The sequence below is a fragment of the Callithrix jacchus genome, chromosome 14 (assembly GCF_049354715.1).
Source record: "Callithrix jacchus isolate 240 chromosome 14, calJac240_pri, whole genome shotgun sequence".
Taxonomy (NCBI): Eukaryota; Metazoa; Chordata; class Mammalia; order Primates; family Cebidae; genus Callithrix; species Callithrix jacchus.
Window position 1 is genome coordinate 2,304,582 of NC_133515.1, and position 19,086 is coordinate 2,323,667.

At 41.5% G+C, this 19,086-nt stretch overlaps 1 long non-coding RNA gene and 1 pseudogene across 1 annotated transcript; both read left to right on the forward strand.

Annotated features, from left to right (window-relative positions):
• Window positions 1-635: 635 nt before the first annotated feature.
• On the forward strand, window positions 636-16,189 carry LOC144579127 (uncharacterized). The gene is made up of 3 exons (XR_013526040.1): window positions 636-847; window positions 3,897-7,278; window positions 15,427-16,189. It is a non-coding gene; the product is annotated as an uncharacterized LOC144579127 (long non-coding RNA).
• On the forward strand, window positions 10,290-13,193 carry LOC144579361 (angiogenic factor with G patch and FHA domains 1 pseudogene; annotated as a pseudogene).
• Window positions 16,190-19,086: the final 2,897 nt, after the last annotated feature.

Sequence of the window (19,086 nt, forward strand, 5' to 3'; positions counted from 1 at the left end):
ACCAGTTCCATGTGTGGTCACATTTTCTCTACCTTGGACATGCCTCTGTTCCTGTTTGCACAGGTCCTAGACAGCAGTGTGGGGAATACAGAAGCCCCTGGGCTTTGCAGGTTGGGCCGGCCATTGCTCCACCCAGCGAGGAGGAGGATGGAGGAAGTGAGTTCATGGGTCAGTGAATTTTCAGCTGACATCTCGCATTGAGGCCCGTGGAATCTCTTTGTGCCCCAGTGAGTCCCTCCCCACCTCATCAGACTGTCACCCCATTACTGCTGACCCAGTGGGATCCTCCATCAGATCGGCAGAGGAGTCTGGAGATCCCAGCCAGCGCGCTGAAGCTCCTCCTCCACTGAAACCAAACCAGAAGGCGGCTCAAGGAGGTCCTGAAGACAGGAGGCCCAGGGGTCTGGGCCTGGATCTAGCATAGCCCCTTCTCCCACGCCTCACCCTGCCCTCCCCCGTCCTCATACACCGCTGCCTTGCCTGCTGTATACTCCGCTGCCTCAGCACCGCGGCATTTTTGAAAGGGGCCACAGTCTGACTTCCAGAATTAAAGCGCCAGTTGGCCTAGCCAATGCGCATGCGCGAGGGACATGCGGATTCGCGCGTCACAGTGACCCCCCCCATCTCCTGGGAGATGGGACACTGAGGCTTGGTAAAGCAGGTGAAGCAGGAAGCAACAGTGGGTCGGTGTCGAGGCTCCCACCTGACCTCTCCAGGGGGTCGGCAGGAGGTTTCCTGGATGCCAGGAAAATGCCAGGGGTGGCGGAAAGTGACAGGGATGAAGAAACCTCAGGTGGAGTTTCAGAGAGCGGGATCTCAGCCTCAGGCAGGCCCAGACGGTGTGTGGGTGAGTCTCCCCAAAAGTCATGACCCCTGTGATCTTGAGGAGAGGTCTGCCTGTGCCCATTGGTGCTCGCTGACCTGAGGGTCATTCTCCCGGAGAGCACAGCCTGGAACCCGGAAGCCTCCGGGGATGCATGGGGGTGGGTGCTTCTGTGCCACTGCTGTATGTCTGTGTGTGTGTCTCTCTCTTTCTCTCTTCTCTCTCTATTCCTGTCTCTCTCTCTCTCCCCACGCCATCTCTTCCTGGGTCATTTGGCTGGTTGTCATTTTTCTGGCTGTTCAAATTTGGGTTTGTGAAAGCTTGGGCCACCTGGGGAGCTGCCTCAGACACGCAGGGGTTGAAATCTCCTCCCCCTTGTGAGCAACCTCTTTTTTAAGATCAAAACTGGCACACCACACCTAGGGACAAAAGCCTCTCAGGAGCTCATTGTCCTCTTGCAGGAGGGATGCAGACTGAGGTCAGAGTAGGTGGTTCTAGATGGTTCTTACTCCTCCAACCCTCTTCTCTCATTGAGAAATGTTGCCCCACGGTGACACAGGCTTGGAGAAGAAGTCAGGAGCAGGACGTGGCAAGCATCTCTGTTACTCAAATGCTGGCCTTTCAGGCCAGTCACCCATTGGGCAGTCCTTCTTCCTGGATGCCATGGCAGTGGTATTGTGCTGTATTCTGCCTGGGATCTGGCCTCTGTTCGGTCCTCCCTCTTGCTGTCTGCCATGTATCTGAGGGTTCTAGATCCTCCTTGGTCTAACTGAATGTCTTCAAGAAATAACACTTTTGAGTTCATCAGGTTGAAACTTTTTAAAGATCTGTTTAATGACTGTTTTTCTCTCCAAACCTATTTCTATAGATTGCGTAGCCATGATGATCCTGGAGCTCTGGTCTTCATAAGTGTCTCAGATATGGAAGCTCCTTTGGTCTCCATGTCCCACCTGATGGTTGCATGTTCTATTTAGGATGTGCAGTAGATGACCATGGTGGGCCTTTGCCTTCTTGGGAAGGGGGTGTTGCCAGTGGGGATTGCATATACCCCTGGACCCTGCTCCCACATGATGTGACTCTCCTGCCTGGGCCCTGCCCACAGGAGATTTTCTGTCTCATTCTTGAAGCACATCTGCTTCCTCTGCTCCTGGGTCGGACTTCCCCCCACTATTTAATCTTTTGGGTGCCAAAGAAGTCAGGGAGCCAAAGAGACTGTTCTAGTGGGGTGCAGGGGAGGTTGCCTCAGGGCTACATAGTTGTTGCATTGCTGGGGTAGGGTGTTCTTTGCACAAACCTCTCTGCTCCTCTGGCAGGTGTCGCTGAATTTGGCTTTAACTCTGGCACAGGCCCTCTCCTCATTCCCAGGTGTGCTTCAGTTTTCCTTGGCTTTCTTTGGGGGGGTCTCCACTGCCCCCTGGGCACATGCCTGGACATTATTGACCTCACTATCTCCATATTTTCTTGTGGGAAGCCAGTGCCACGTCTGGTGACATTTGCTTTACCTCAGACTCACCCGTATGCCTGTTTGCATGTGTCTCGGGAAGGAGTGTTGAGATGCGGGAGCACCTGGGCTTTGGAGACTGGGGCAGGCCATTTCTCTGTCATGGGAGGAGGAAGGAAGAAGTGGGCTCATGGATCAGTGAATTTTCAGCTGACACCATGTCTTGAGTTACATGGAATCTTTCTGTTCTCCAGTGAGGTCCTCCCCACCTCACCATATTGTAACACCATCCCTTTTGACCCAGTGGAATCCAAAATTGGATCCGTAGAGGAGTCTGCAGATCCCAGCCAGCACCCTGAAGCTCCTTCTCCACCAGAAACCAAACCGGGAGATGGCTCAAGGAGGTCCTTAGCACAGGACTCTTAGTTGTCCAGCCCTGGGTCTTGCACAGTCTTTTTTCCCCTACCTTCCCTTATCACCACATCCCCACTTGGGCCATCATATTTCTCACAGTGTCGCCACGCTGGAGTGCTGTGGTGTGACCTTAGCTCTCTGTAACCTCATCTCCTGGGTTTAAGTGACTTTCATGCCTCAGCCTCCCCAAGTAGCTGGGATTACAGGTACACACCACCACACCCAGCTAATATTTTGCAATTTAGTGGAGACAGGGTTTCACCAGGATGGGAGGATGGTCTCAATCTCCTGACCTCATGATCCGCCCACCTCATCCTCACAAAGTGCTGGGATTACAAGTGTGATCCACCATGCCAGGCCACTACTGCCATTTTTCAAAAAGGTTGTATCCTGACTTTCAGGAGTGGAGTGTGAGTAGTCCTAGCCAATGTGCAGGCACAAGCCAGTTCTCCTCTTAGCGGCCCCCACTGCTGCCCTGAGGGATGGGTTCCTGAGACTTGTGGAAGCAGGAGCCCTCCATCACAGAGAGTCATTGTCGAGTCTCCAGCCTGACCTGAGATGTGATCTGTTTTCTGGGATCTGCCAACAGAGGGCATGGTGACATATCTCTAAGTCTAACACACAAATGCTATGACACTTTTGACTGAGTTTTGCCTACTAGGAGAATTGTGACATATTCATTCACCCAGTACCTATGTCTTGTTAGTCTCCTTCTTACCTAGGCCCAGCCCACAAGGGCAATTGTGACATTTTACTGCACTGAGCACCCAGGTGATGTTATTCTTCTGCTTAAGTTCTGAAAGAATTTTGACTTATTCTTGGTTCAGCACCCAGGTGATGCAACATGTTTTCCAGTCCACACCCACAGGTGTGATCTTGACATGTACCTTTACCAAGCACCTGAATAATTTGCCTCTTTTGCCTGAGCCAATCTCACATATAGAATTGTGACATACACCTAACACAAGCACCTAGGAGATGTAACACTTCCTCTTTTGTGCTGACCTCAAAGGAAATTGTGATATCTAGCTGGGCCCATCACTTTGTGATGTGGCCCATTTCTGTTCCCTGGCCACTGCCCCAGTGGGGATTGTACATATTGCTGGATCCCGCTTCCACATGATGTGACACTCCTGCCTGGGCCCTGCCCACAGGAGGCATTGTACCATATTTCTGATTTCATATCTTAGTTTGTATAACTCTCCTCTTGTGCCCAAGTGCTGCCCTTAGGTGGGACTGTAACATATGCCTGGAGGATGCACCGGAGTGATGTGACACTTTTGCCTGAGCCCTGCCCTGAGGGGATATTTTTACATACTGCTGGACTCAGCATCTAGGTAATGTGACTCCTATCCTGCCTGATCATCATCACATGGGAAGTTGTGACATATCCATGGTACCAGCAGCAAAGTGAGGTGGTTCTCCTCTTCTGCCTGGGTCCCACTTACAGAGGGTATTGTAACATTTTCACCTGGCTCAGCACCAAAGGGATATGACTCTTCTACCTGACCCTTTCCCACAGGAGATAAAATTATGTATTTCTAGACAAGCACCCAGGTGATGTGACTCTTCTGCCTTGTCACTGTTCACAAGCAGGATTGTGACCTATGTTTGGATCCAGCTCACAGGCATGATGACACATTTTATATCTGGACCTAGCCAACGAGAAAGATGTTGACACTTATCCCGCAAAATAGGGAATCAAATAAGATTGTGGTTCTGTACCAGAATAAAGGTCTCCAAGTGAACTTCAGCTCTCATGCATATTGTATAAAGTCCTCCAGGGGCCCAGAGTGTCACAATAGGGTCCAGCACACAGGTCGTGAATCTCAAAACTGAAGACAGAAGATAGAATTGTGACTCCAATGTGTAAATGCAGTCCACAGATTGGCTGCACTTTCAGACCAGAATTAAGCACACCTGTTAGGCTGTGATTTTTCTACCAAGACACAATTTGCAGGTGTGATTGGAGATCCCCTACATGAATGAAGTCAACCATTAAGATTGTGATGCATGTATTGAGACCCAACTCGCTGGAGATATTGACTTATACCTGAAGATGAGACAAGTCCCAAATTATAAATCTTATTTTTGGATTTTCTTAAAGGTGTAACTGTGACATATACATTTGCCTTACATCTGAGTGATTTGACTCGCATTTGTAGGCCCAGGATGCATGCAGACTGAATTGTTACACATACATGGGCCAAGCACTTAGGTGATGTAAGTCTTCTGCTAGAACAGGGCCCTGCTCTGAGGGAGGATTTCAACATATTGCTGGACTCAGCCCCTAGATGACATGGCTCTTCTTCCTGGTCTCTGCTCAGAGTTAAAATTGTGACATGTATCTAAGCCTAAAACACAGGTACGGTAATGACTTTCATGACTGGACCAAGAAAATGTGAGAGATTTTTACTCATCCAGGGTCTTCTACTTATACAAAGTTCACAGAAAATTATGACACTCACAGATGTTATATAAAGCACTTGGGTTGTACAGAGAGTGTCATAACAGGACCCAACACAGGATAAGAATGTTACACTCCTACATACACCCAGCTGATGGGATTGTCACCCTCACACATGGACAGAGCCCACTGTTCAGACCCTGAATCTTACCTGTAGGCACAGTCTACAGCCGGAATTATGCCTGCCATATGTGCATCCAGCCACAAATAAGATGGTGACAAATAATATTTCTGAACTCAGCTCACAGGCATGGTAATGACTTTCATATCTGAACCAGTCAAAAAGGAAATACCGACTCTCATGCCTGCCTTTAAGGCAATGGATAGCACCATGGGATTATACCACCACAAAAGTCTCAGAGCAGATTGAAACTCTGAAACTCTCAAACTTTCTGGTACAGAGAGTGTGTTAACATGGCCTAGCATACAGGTGAGATTGTTACCCTTGTATGTACACTCAGCAAACAGAAAGAGTTGTCACCCTCTCACATCAACATGCCCCACTGCTGAGGTTCTCAATGTCACATCTGAAGGAAGTTGAAAGTGGAATTGTGACTCTCATATGTTGATCTGATCCACAGGTAGAATAGTGACTTTCAAACCAAGATTCAACACAACTGTGAGAATATGGCTACCACACTGGGACACTGTTTTCAGCTGGAGTTGAGGCTGGATCAACTCCACCGCTGAGATTCTGTCTTACATACTTGGGCACAACTCACCAAAGACACTGACACTCCTATCTGAAGCCTGGAAATTTTCAGGATTGTGAATCTCATTCCTAGACATACCTGCAGGTGTAATAGTACAATGTACTTTTGCCAAGCATCTGATTGACTTTACTCGCTTGTGGAAGCCTAGCCATCAACTGGGAGTTAAGCTTCTGACATATACCTGGGCCAAGCCCCTGGGTGATGTGACCCTCCTGCCTACACTTTTCCCACAGTGGATTTTGTGACATGTCTCTTGGCCCATCAACATAAGTAATGTGACTCACTTCCCTTCCTATGCTCTGCCTGCACTGTGGATTTTGACATATCATTGGGCCCACTACTTCGGAATATGACTCTCCTCGATTTACTGCTTCTTGTTAACAGAAAAAAATGTGACATATTACTGATCCCAGCACCTAAATAGGGTGACTCTTTTTGGCTGGCTGTGCCCTGCTTCCATAAAAAACTTTGGAATAATACTGGGCCCAGCACCCAGGTAATGTGATTCTCCAGCCTGTGTCCTGCCTACACTGGGCATTCTGATATATTACTGAGCCTAACATCCAGGTGATGTAACATTTTTGGGGGACCTGCCAACATAGACATTTGTGAAAAACCTCTGGCCCAGCACCCAGGTAATGTGGCCCTCTTGTCTCTTTTCATGCACAGGTAGAATTATAACTTATACCTAGGCCCAGCACACAGTCATGATAATGTCTCTCAGATGTGGAGTCACCCAATTGGAGAGATTTTGACTCTCATAGGTAGGTTTAGGGCAGAAGGTAGAATTCTGGTCAGCTACTTTTAGAAAGGTTACAGAAGGCTCTGACAAACACACATACATTGTGAAGCCCTTGGGTTGTACAGAGAGTATCATAATACAAATCAGAACACAGGTGCTATTGTGACTCTCATAAGCACAACCTGTAGAAAGTTAGTATTGTCACCATTATACATAAATGGAGCCCACTAGTGAGCTCATGAATCTCACATGCAGATTAAGTCCACAGTTGCAATTGTGGCTACCATATGTAAATCTGGTCAAACATAGAATGGTGACTCAATTCTGGACCTAGTTCACAGGCACAATTGTGACTCTAATACCTGGACCTATCTAATAGAAGAGATGTTGACTTTAGTAGCTAGGCTTAGGGTGACAGGTAATGTCCTGGGTTTCTTACTTGTACAAAGGTTGCAGAGTCCCACAACACTCAAGCATATTGTATAATGCCTGCAGGTGGCAAAGAAAGTTTTGAAACAGGGTCTATCACACAGATAAAATTGTGACTCTTGTCTGCACACTCATGACAGGATAATCACCCTCCTACATAAACACAGCTCATTTTTGAGGTTCTGAATATAACACCTGGAAAAAAATGAAAGTTGAAACTGTGACTCTCATATGGATTTCAGACCACAGGTAAGAAGATGACTTTTGTATCAAGATTAAACACCCCTGTGAAGTTGTGTCTTTCCTACTACAACACTGTTGGCACATGAGGATAAGGCTTTCTTGCACAGATCCAGTTGAGATTATGACTCGGGTACATGGACAGAACTCATAAGAGGTGTTGACTGTTGTATTTGGAGCCAGCCCAATTGCACTTTTGTGACTCTGATCTCTGGATCTTTCTGTGGGTGTAATTTTGACATATGCCTTTGCCAAGTACCTGATTAATTTTACTCTTCTTCCTGGGTCTAGTAAGGTATTTGGATTGTGACACTTACCTAGGCCAAGCACTTCAGTGATATGACTTTTCTGCCTGGGTCATTCTCTCAGAGGGAATTTTAAAATATTTACACAGAAATCACCTCGGTGATGTGACATTCCTCTCCTGCCTGAATTTAGCCCACAAGGGGGATTGTGACATATTTACTGGCCCATCACATAGGTAATATGACCCATCTCTCTTGCCTTGGACCTGCTTACCTGGGGGATTGTGACATATTACTGGGCCCAGCACCTAGTAGATGTGACTGTTCTTTCTTGACTGTTCCTTTTGGCCTAGGATTGTCACCTTCACATATGAGTGCAGACCACAGTTGGAACTGTGACTGACAGCAGGCTGAATGGTGACTAATTTCTGGAACCAGGTCACAAGCATGGTGTTGACTGTTGTACCTAGACCAAGCAAAAAGAAAATGTTGACTATGGCTAGGCTTGGGGCAATGGATATTGTCCTGGGTTTTCTGCCTAGAAATATCAGAGGACTATGAAACGCTAGCATATGGTATATTTCTCTTAGGTGGTACAGAATATCTCAAAATAAGGCTCACCACACAATTTAAATTGTGACTCACATGCACATCTGGTCAAAAGTTAAGTTTGTCACCCTTACATATGGACACTGCCCACTGCTGAGGCCCTGAGTCTTTCATGAATGCAGTCCACAGTTGAAATTCTGACTGTTGTATATGGATTTACTCACAAGCAAGGTGATAACTAATTCCTGGACCCCCTTCACAAGGACAGTGATGAATTTTATACCTGGACACAGCCAATAAAGGAGATGTTGTCTCTGTCTGGGCTTAATGAAATAAATAAAATTGTGGGTCCATGTAAGCATGTGGGTCTCAGAAAGTATTGTGACTTTTACACATACCTTACAATGCCCTCAGTTGGTAAAAAGAGTGTCATAACAGGACTCAGCACAGGTGAGATAGTTACTTACATATGCACAACCAGCCAACCATATTTTCACCTCTAGAAATGAACACTGTTTACTCTTGTTGTTCTAGGAATTTCACACCCAAAGACAGTCAAAAGCTGGCATTGTTACTAAAACAATTAACCAGGCATGATGGCGATTGACTGTTATTCCAACTACTCAGGAGGCTGAGACAGAATTGCTTGAATCTGGGAGGCAGAGGTTGCAGTGAGCCAAAATTGCACCATTACACTTTACCCCAGGTGACAGTGCTAGACTCAATCCCAAAAAAAGAAAAAACGGAACATTTAAATTGCACTGAATTTCTGACAGCAGAAACCTATCTGGTTATATTTTTAAAATTATAAAATAATAATAACCATCATCAACTTAAAGTATAACTAGGGTTAAGAATACCCACCATTTTACCATCGCCACCAACAACTAAACTCTGTTATAGCTAACAAGCTAATTCAGTAAAGTTGCAAGATACCTTAACAGGAAAATCAGTGGTATTTTAACACAATAACAACATAAAATCTGAAAAGGGATTAAGAAAACTATTTCATTTACGATGTTATCAAGTAGAATAAAATACTTAATTTATTAAATAGAATAAGCTTAACCAAGAATATTAAAGATCTGCATGCTGAAAACTACAAATGTTGATTAAAAAAAATAAAGATTAGAAAATTGGAAATATATCCTGTGTTCATTGATTCTAAAAATTAATATTGTTAAAATATCTACTACACAAAGTAATCTACAGATTAAATATTTTTAATCAAAATTTGAATAGTGTTAAGATAATGTAGAACAATTGTAAAATTAGTATGGAGTCACAAAAAGACCCCATATAGCCAAATAATAAGAAGAACAAAAAGACTTAAAGCCTCAAACTTTCTGCTTTCAAACTATATTACAAAGTGATAGTCATCAAAATAGTATAGAACCTATATAAAAACCAATAGAACAGAATAGTGAACCCAGAAATAAACTCACACATACAGTCACCTGATTTCACAAAATTAGGAAAAGATAGACACATCAAGAAATAGTGTAGAAAAAACTAGATATGCACTTACAAAAAGCAAACCTTTCTCATATCATCACAAAAATGACTTTAAAATGAAGACTTAAACATAAGAATTGAAATCATGAATCCCCTAAAAATTAAATAGGGAAAAAGCTGTTCGACACTGGACATGGCAATGATTTTTTGGATTCTACACATAGAACACAAGCAACAAAAGCAAAAATAAAAAAGTGAAACTATATCAAAGTAAAAAGTTTCTGCACACTAAAGAAAAAAATCAGCAAAATATAAAGGCAATATATTGGATGGAATAACATATTTGTAAACCATATGTAGAATAATATGTTACTATCCAAAATATATGTAATATGAAGCAATACAAAAAATGCACAGTAGAACAAAACAAAAACCAATTTCCTTATTAATTGGGCAAAACATCTAAATAGTCATTTTTCCAAAGACATACGAATGGCCCCTAGATAAAAAGATGCCCAACATCACGAACCATCAGAGTAATTGAAATCAAAGTCAGCTTGAGATGTCACCTTATTGTGGGGTTAAGGAGAATTATTATCAAAACATACAAAGATAAAAAGTGTTAGGGTGCAGAGGAAAGAGAATATTTGTACACTGTTGCTGAGCATGTCCACTGGTGCAGCCATAATTTAAAAAAAAGTATGGAGTTTCATTAAAATTTTTAAACTGTAAGTGCCACTAATCTCAATTCAGAGTATATAGCCAAAGGACATGAAATCAGTATCGGTAAGGGCATCTGCACTCCTCTAATACATATAAATGAATAAACCATGTGAGAAAGATAATTTCATCTTTAATAGTGAAAGTCTTATTTACAACAATATTTATGAACCTTGAAGAGATTATGCTAAGTGAAATGAAGAAAGAAAAATACTGCACAATCTCATTTGTGTGTGGAATCCTGAAAAAAAAGAAAGAAAAGAGATAGACTACAAAGGTAGTTTCCATGGGCTAGGGAGTGGGGAAACCTGGGGAGATACTCATCAAGGGGTGCACATCTTCAGTTATATAATTAAAAAACTGCTGGAGGTGTAATGTGCAGAATAGTGACTATAGTTAATAATAATTGTACTTCAGACTTGTTACAAAAATTGATCTTATGTTCTCTCACCACACACATAGAAAAGTATAAAGCAACTGTGTGAAGGCATAGATATGTTTACTAGCTTTATTGAGATAATTTAAAGATGTATACACATCTAAGCACTCTATTGTACACCCTAAATATATACACTTTTCAATATACAAATCATAGCTCAATAAACATGGAATAAAAATAAGAGTAATCAGTAGGTAATATCCAGCCACAGGCAAGTTTTATTTACAACTCTCTTGGCCACTGTTTCTGGCTTAACCTGAGAACGGCAGAGTGCTTCAGGCCACTTGACTACTCTGACGCTCCTCCCACTGTTCCTGTAGCTGGGGAAGATGTAATCTTTCCAAGGATTTTTTCAGTTTTCAGGTCACACAGATCAAGCTAGGACATAAGGTGTCCCCTTGATCATTGTCCACAGCCCCGTTTGGCTCCAGAAAATATGTGCCAGGGCATCCTGAAGAGGACCACGGCAGCCAGCCTGGGCAAGACTGCCTTTCACCGCATGCACTCCCATCGCTCTGGCTCCACAGGCATCCTTTATGGCCATAGCATCGTCCCTCTTCACATTATCAGTGAAGGCTATGTCACTGCAGAAGATACTGAGGAGGAAAATGAAAAAAAAATAATTGGCCTCTGTGTATTAGAGTAATTGCCACTAGATCACCCGTTTGCAGACAGCATCACTTTTTATCATTACCGTTGTAAAAGCTGTGGTATAATTAGATGAGAACATAATCTGAAGCATACTCTTTGAATCCCTGAAGTTGGTGTCAGTAAGTTTTATTCAGAAATTTACTTTAACCATGACTTACATGTTATGTCCTTGTAGATCAAGGCAGTCAAAATTGAACAATTGTTAATGGAAATTGTTTAGCTCAAAATTAAGTGCGATCTTTGTGTCCTTGAGCATAGACAGGAAGTAAAACTTGGAGAGCCTGTGTTACCCTTTCACATTCGCCCTGGCAGTGATAGCTGTGATGGCTGTGAACTGCAGCAGGTTAGAGCTCACCTTTGTTTTGATAAGAAAAACAAATTGCTTATTGGTTCAACACAAAGTAAGGAGAAAAAAGAGTTGGAAATAAGAAAATAATTAAAGAAAGTACAAGTAAAATATGGTTCTCAAAATACATATTTTGAGATGGATGAATAGACATTGAACCATCTAAAATATACAGATGGAGCTGGAAAACGTAGGGAGTAGATCAGAAGTGAAGAAACTTTCCCAAGAGATGACGCTCCTGCATCTGTTTATTCTGAAATTACTGACAGCAACAAAGGTCAGAAAATGTTGAAGTAGATTGTTTGGAAAAAAGATGGCCTGGGGAAGGATGGTGGAGAAATGAGAACTTCAATCAGCTTTAGCTTCAAGAGACACAGCTTGGGGACAGGCATCCAACTTCAGCTGAAGATGTTTGCCTTCTTCAAAGCAAAAACAAACTTGGACAAAGCATTGGAGAGGTTTGCTGAATATTTTCCAGAAACTAAACCTTAAAAAGATGACACAGGGACCAAGCCCTGATTAAAGGCGACTCTAGAGAGAAGGTTAATTGTAGAAAAAATTTCAAGCTTTCTAAAAAATAGTTTGGAAACTCTTATTTATTTTATATTATGCAGAACTTTTCTTCACAAAACAGTCTGTGGCAAAGGGAAACTATCACAGTTTACCACTCCCTGATTCAGAAATGTGTAATAAAGTTTTGTTTGCAGCTTTTAAAATCATTGTTTAAACCAACAAATAGTGACTGAATCAAGTTTTACACTAAGTGGACTAAAATTCACAAGGTACAGATGAGTTTATCAAACTTCATGATTGTATCTTGTTATTTACAACATCCATATAAGCAAAGAACCATATGAGTAAAACTCATGTGCCCACTATTGACTTAAATGTATATTTGTCTTCATCTCCCTATATTCACAGTAAGATGCACAGCAAAAGAAGCATCAAAAGTTTATAAAAATAAATCTGACTTTATGCATCATTGTTGATGCCTTTTATAACCTAGATAAAGAACCTCTTGTACTTGAAATAGCATAAATGGTATTACTGAAGAACTAATGAATAGGTGACATATTGTAGAAAATTAGTCAGTTATTGTTGTTTTCTGTGAAGATTCTGTTTATTTGTACTAGATATTCAACGTTTATATTTGGTTTGTTTCATAGCTAACAAGATATTTGATATCAACAACTGGGTACAGTGTTGAAATGGTGTCCTGACATTTTCAGATTCCATAAATGTTATCACAAGTAATGGAGTTGTGCCAGAGAAATCTGATATCTAGTACAGAAGAAATACTTAGGGCCTCAAGTTTAAGATATTTATTGAAAATATCCTCAACTGCAATAGTAACATTATCACATTAAAAAAAAACATTTTCACTAAATTCTGGATTAAACAAAAATTCAAATTTTACATTTTATGGAGTTAGGGAAGTGCTAATAAAGTAGAACAGCAATTGAAGTCAAAAGATCTGAATTCATATAAATCGTTTTACCCATGTTTATTATATGTTAAATAAAACAATAATTCATACCATATACTATTTACTGCAGTGAAGTATTTTTGAAATTTGTACGTAGTACCTAATTAATTTTCCAATGATAAAAAAGTAAACACATTTTACCAAGTATTACAATGTGGTTTCTTGAAGCTACCAGTATTTCAGATGAAGAAACTTGGGATTTCTCATGATGTAGTGTTCTATGACATAGAAATTGTAGATCAAATATTTTACTCATGCATGCAATTGTTGACATTTCTGCTTTTCAGAAAAATAACATGTTTCAAAAACTTAATGCAGATAATAAAATCACCAAGAAGTCACAAGAATTTACAAAATGCCTAATATAGTTTAAAAAATGATGAAAACTTCTCAGGATCAGAAGTAAATAAAGGTAATGGTTGAGAGAAATATCAACCTGAGAGGCCAGTGCTCCATTCGGATGCATCTGATCACAAAGATGTTAAATTTATGTGAATTGTTCAGCTTCTGACAAGGCAAATGGAATAAACACAGATAAAGTGCCTGCAGGCATCCAGTGTGTGCTCTCTTCAACATGTGAGAATGAAACTATGAAGTATGTTGTACACAAGGAGATGAGCTACTAGCATGAAGCGTTAGATAAATTATATGGCACGTAAAACTCAGATATGAGGTTTGTATTTAATATTTGTCCAATATAATGAAATAATAAGAAACCAAAATAATGTGGAAAAAAACTATGAGTTTGACAAATCATATTTGGAAAAGAGGCAAATGGAAAGTAAACTATTGGAAATGTAGTAAAACAATGTAATGCACAGCATACAAATGACATATTAAAATACACTGAATTGATGAGAGGACTAGTAAATTAAATCTGAGCAGAATTAATGTAGTCATATAATTTATAGAAGAAAAATTACACAGGATACAAATATATTTATTTATATAAAAATTAGATGAGAAGAAATAAAAAAAATTGTTTCCTAGGTTGCATAAACAGGAAGGCAACATGCAAAGAATCGGTTACTATAAGTTTCCAAAAGTGAAAATAAGTTTAGAGTGTAATGCATCAGAAAAGATAAACTAAGGAATACTTAAAATAAATAACGGTTTTAGTTATTGTGAATACTGCATCAATAAACATGGGAGTGCAATTTTTTTAATTTTAGGTGATTTTACTCTTGTTGCCCAGGCTGAAGCCTAATGATGCAATCTCAGCTCACCACAACCTCCGCCTTCTATCTTCAAGGGATTCTTTTACCTCAGTCTCCCAAGTAGCTACACCTCTCTCATTTTGTGTTTTTAATAGAGACTTTCTTTATGTTGGTCAGGCTGGTTTTGAACTCCCTAACTCAGGTGATCCACCTGCCTCAGCCTCCCAAAGTGCTGAGATTACAGGCATGAGCAACTGCTCCTAGCCACCTTTTAACATACTTATTTTATTTTCTTTTCATATATAACCAGTGGATGCATATGGTAGTTCTATTTGTAACTTCTTGAAAAACCTCCACACTGTCTTTCCTAACAGTTATACCAATTTAAATTCTTACCAACAGTTATAAGTGCCCATCTACAAATGAATGAAGAAAATGCTACACACACACATGCACACACACACACAGAAATAATGTTCATTAATAAAACAGAATAAACTGTCATTTATGTTGACATGGATGAACTTAGAGGACATTATGTTAAGTGAAATAAGCCAGTAACAGAAAGAAAAATACCACATGATGTCACTCAGATGTGGAATTTTAAAAAGTTGATCTCATAGAAGTAGAGAGTAGAATGATGGTTACCATTACTAGAGGCTAGAGAAAGTGAAGGAATGGAGAAATGGGGAAATATTTGTCACAGTTACAAAGTTACAGTTAGACAGGCAGAATACATTCTGGTGTTCCATTACAGAGTAGGGTAATTATAGCTAATTATAATGTACTGTTTATTTTAACACAGGTAGAAGATGGGATTTATCCCATCGGGGATAAATGTTTAGACCAAATGTGGTGTATACACACAGTGCAATACGATTCAACCTTAGAAAGAATGAAATCTGGCCTTGACAGCTGACATCGGCCTCTAATGTGATTGCTCAGTGCCAGCTCCCGGCCTGGCCACCGATCCTACAGCTGCGCAGTCCCTCCCTCAGGATGCCCTACCCTCGGCCTTCCGATCACTGTGGCTTTTGCAGTCCGTGAGGCTGCTGCTGCTGCTGCTGCAGCCTTATCTTGGAATTGAAGATGTCTTATTCTGCTTTCAGGACAGAACCATGAACCCAACAGCAGCAGCAATGAGGCTCCCACTCTGCTGCTAGGCGTGATCTCGGAGCCTGCTGCATCTGCCACGACAGAGCCCACCCGCAGCACATCGCAGAGTTGCTCTTGTGAGCAGCGGCTGGGGAGGGACTGGGTCAGCAGGACATCTCTGGGCACTGGGTGAAGGAGAAACCACAGCCGCCACATCCTGTCTTTCCCTGAGGATGTGCAGAATTACCATTAAATTATGACATCATCCTGTGTATCACTAATGGGAGAATTGGAGTCTAGAAAATGTTGTTAGCCTTTTAGCCCACCTGTTCCTTAGTAGCTGTATTTGAGTGATAAAGCATTTTAGCCCACCTGTTCCCCAGTAGCTATATTTGAGTAATGAAGTGCTCCTGAATGCATCTGCACAGATTCACTTGCCATGATAATTTTGTGAAAAGTAACATGTTTGGTTTCCCAGAACACAATAGTTATTCTGGAGCTTTTAAGCACCTTTATATGTTATTAGTTAATAATTTTAAGTCAGAATACCTTATCAAAGAAAAATTTGAATGATTGGAACCAGGACTCCACAGCATCTGCTTATTAGTCCAATTCTTCTAGTACCATATAAATTGTTCCAGGGAGAAAAAGAGAGGACCTATGAAAAATCTGATGAGTCAGCCATGAGTTTCTATCCATCATCACTAAATGTTTCAACTTTGACTGGATTCGATAAAGGTTGTGTTGTTTTGAATCGGTTTTTTTTTAGTTGAAAGAAACCAAGAAAGACAAGAATATAGACAGTTACATTAAAAACATAAGAACAACATATTGGCCCAGGCACATTGGCTCACGTCTGTAATCCTAGAACTTTGGGAGGCTGAGGTCTGTACATCACCAGGTCAGGAGTTCAAGAACAGCCTGGGCCTACATAGTGAAACCCTGTCTCTATTAATAATACAAAAATTAGCCGGGCATGGTGGCACATGCCTGTAGTTCTAGCTACTCGGGAGGCTGAGGCAGGAGAATCACACCACTGCACTGCAGCTGGGCAAGATAGCAAAACTTCATCCAAAATAATAATAATAATAACAATAACAATAATAATAATAATGTATTGGCTGAATGGTGGTAATTGAGAAAGCAATACTTGGGATAGTTATCCACAAGTATTAAAAAAATTGCACAAACAAAGATTATTGTTCATACCTATGTAACATTTTACTAAATTCATGATTCAATGAGATCTTGGATTGGAAAGGAGCAAAATAAATTTGTTTGGATACTTGCAGATATTGGTATACAGGTGACCTGTGAGCTGGTTCCATAAATTAGCCATCATTCAGCCTGAGGCCAGATCCACATATAAAAGTCAAAATTTCAACTCTGAACTGCATCCATGTATGAGATTTAGAATCTCAGCAGTGTTGCATGTCTGCACATGTACCCCAAAACCTAAAATTCAATAAAAAAATTCTCAGCAGTGGACTCTGTTTATGTATGAAGGTGACAATCCTAATTGTTGTCTACATGTGTCTATGAGAGTCGCAATCTCACCTGTGTGCTGGGTCCTGTTATGTCACTCTCTATACAAGTGAAGGACTTTATAAAATACATGTGAATGCTGTAATCTTCTGCGAGCATTTTACAATGAGTAGACCAAGGACCATAGTTGTTGCCCTAAGCTTAGCTATTAGAGTCAAAATTTCTCCTATTAGCTTAGTCAGTGTAAGAAAGCCATCATCATGACTGTTGCTTAGGCATAGTTATAGGTCACAACTCCACCTGTGAGCAGAACTCTGGGAGGAAAGTTACATTACCTTAATGCTTGCCCAGAGAACTGTTAATATATCTCCATGGGCAGGACCCACACAGAAAAGTCACATCACCTCTGTGCTAGGTTCAATGATATGTCACAACGCCCACTGTAGGCAGAACCCAGTCAAAAGAGTCACACCACCTAGGTGCTGGACCCAGCAGTATGTCACAATCCCTCCTGTTGACAGGGCCAAGCCATGAGAGGAGAGTCATATCACCTAGGTAATATTCCCAGATTTATGTTCCAAACCTTACTGGAGGCAGGACACAGGCAGGAAAATAGAGTCTCATCACCCAGTTGATGGGCTCAGAGACACATTACAATGCCCCTTGTAGGCAGGACTCAGGTTGGAGAGTCATATTACCTAGGTATTTGGGTGAGGTATATGTCACAATGCCAACTGTTGTCAGGATTCATGCAAGGGAGTAAAGTCAATCTGATGCTGAGAAAAAATTATATGTCCAAGTCAAACCTACAGGAAGCTCTAGGTGTAAGAGACAGCACCTTCTGTGAATCGTGTTAAATACACAAATCACAATCTCAATGCTGGGCAGAATTCAGTCAGGAAAGCTCCAACCTCACCTGCACATACTGGTCTAATTAAGAGTCATCACTGCCTCACACGTGTGCTGAGTTTTAGTATGAACGTCACCATTCTACCTGTGAGCTGGATCCATGTGTAAGAGGTCACAATATCAACTTTAAACTGATCTAGATGTGATATTCAGAACCTCAACAATAGGCTGTGTCCATGTGGGAAGATGACATTTCTCACTGTATGTTTTGAGTGCAGAGAATAGTCACAATGTCACCTGTGTCCTGGACCTTTATAAGGCACCCTCTGTGTCACTTAAGGGTTTCCTATAGTATGCACGAGAATGAAAACCTGCTCTGAGACCTTCATGATGGTAGAAACCCATGACCCTGCATGTTGCCCTAAGTTCAGCCATGAGAGTCAACACTTACCATGTCTGGGTCCAGGTATGAGAGTCATCAGTGTGCTTGTGAACTGGGTCCATAAATGAGCCACCCTTCCATTTGTGGATGGATTTAGTTATGACAGTCTCAATTCCACCTGTGAACTGTTTCTGTGAGTGAGATCCAGGCCCCCGTGAGTGGGTTCTGTTTGCATTTAATTCTAACTGTGGACTGTGTGTGCATACAAGAGTCACAATCAGGATTTTGAGTTGGGCCCTATTTTAACACCATCTTTACCACTTCAGGGCATTGTACAGTATGCATGAGTGTTGTGATTCTCTGAGACCTCTGAAACATCGGAAGCCCAAGATCTTATCTGTTATGTAAGACTAGATACAACAGTCAACATCTCTTCTACTACCTGGGATCAGGCATGAGAGATATTGACAGGCCTATGAGCTGGGTCCAGAAATGAGTCACCTTCCAACCTGTTGCCAGATCCACGTATGACCATCCCAATACTAACTGTAAACTGTTTGCACATGTGAGATTCAGAACCTCACCTATGGACTCTGTTTATGTGTGAGAGTGACAATCCCAATTGTTGGATGGTGTAACGAGAGACAAAATTTTACTTCTGTAATGGACTCTTATAAGACCCAAGTATTTTATAGAATATTCATGAGTTTCATGATCATTCGTAATCTTGATATGATTAGAAGACCCAGAACGTTACTGATTGTTCTGAGCTTAGCTGTAAGAGTCAAAATCTCTTGTGTTGGCCAAGCTGTTATATGACAGTAGTCATTATTCCTGTGACTTGAACCTCGGTGAATGTCACAATCCTGCCTGTGGACAGAACCAGGAGAAAGAGTCACAGCACCTGAATATGAATATGAGTCAGGGATATACTAGTATCCCCCCTGTAGGGTGCCAG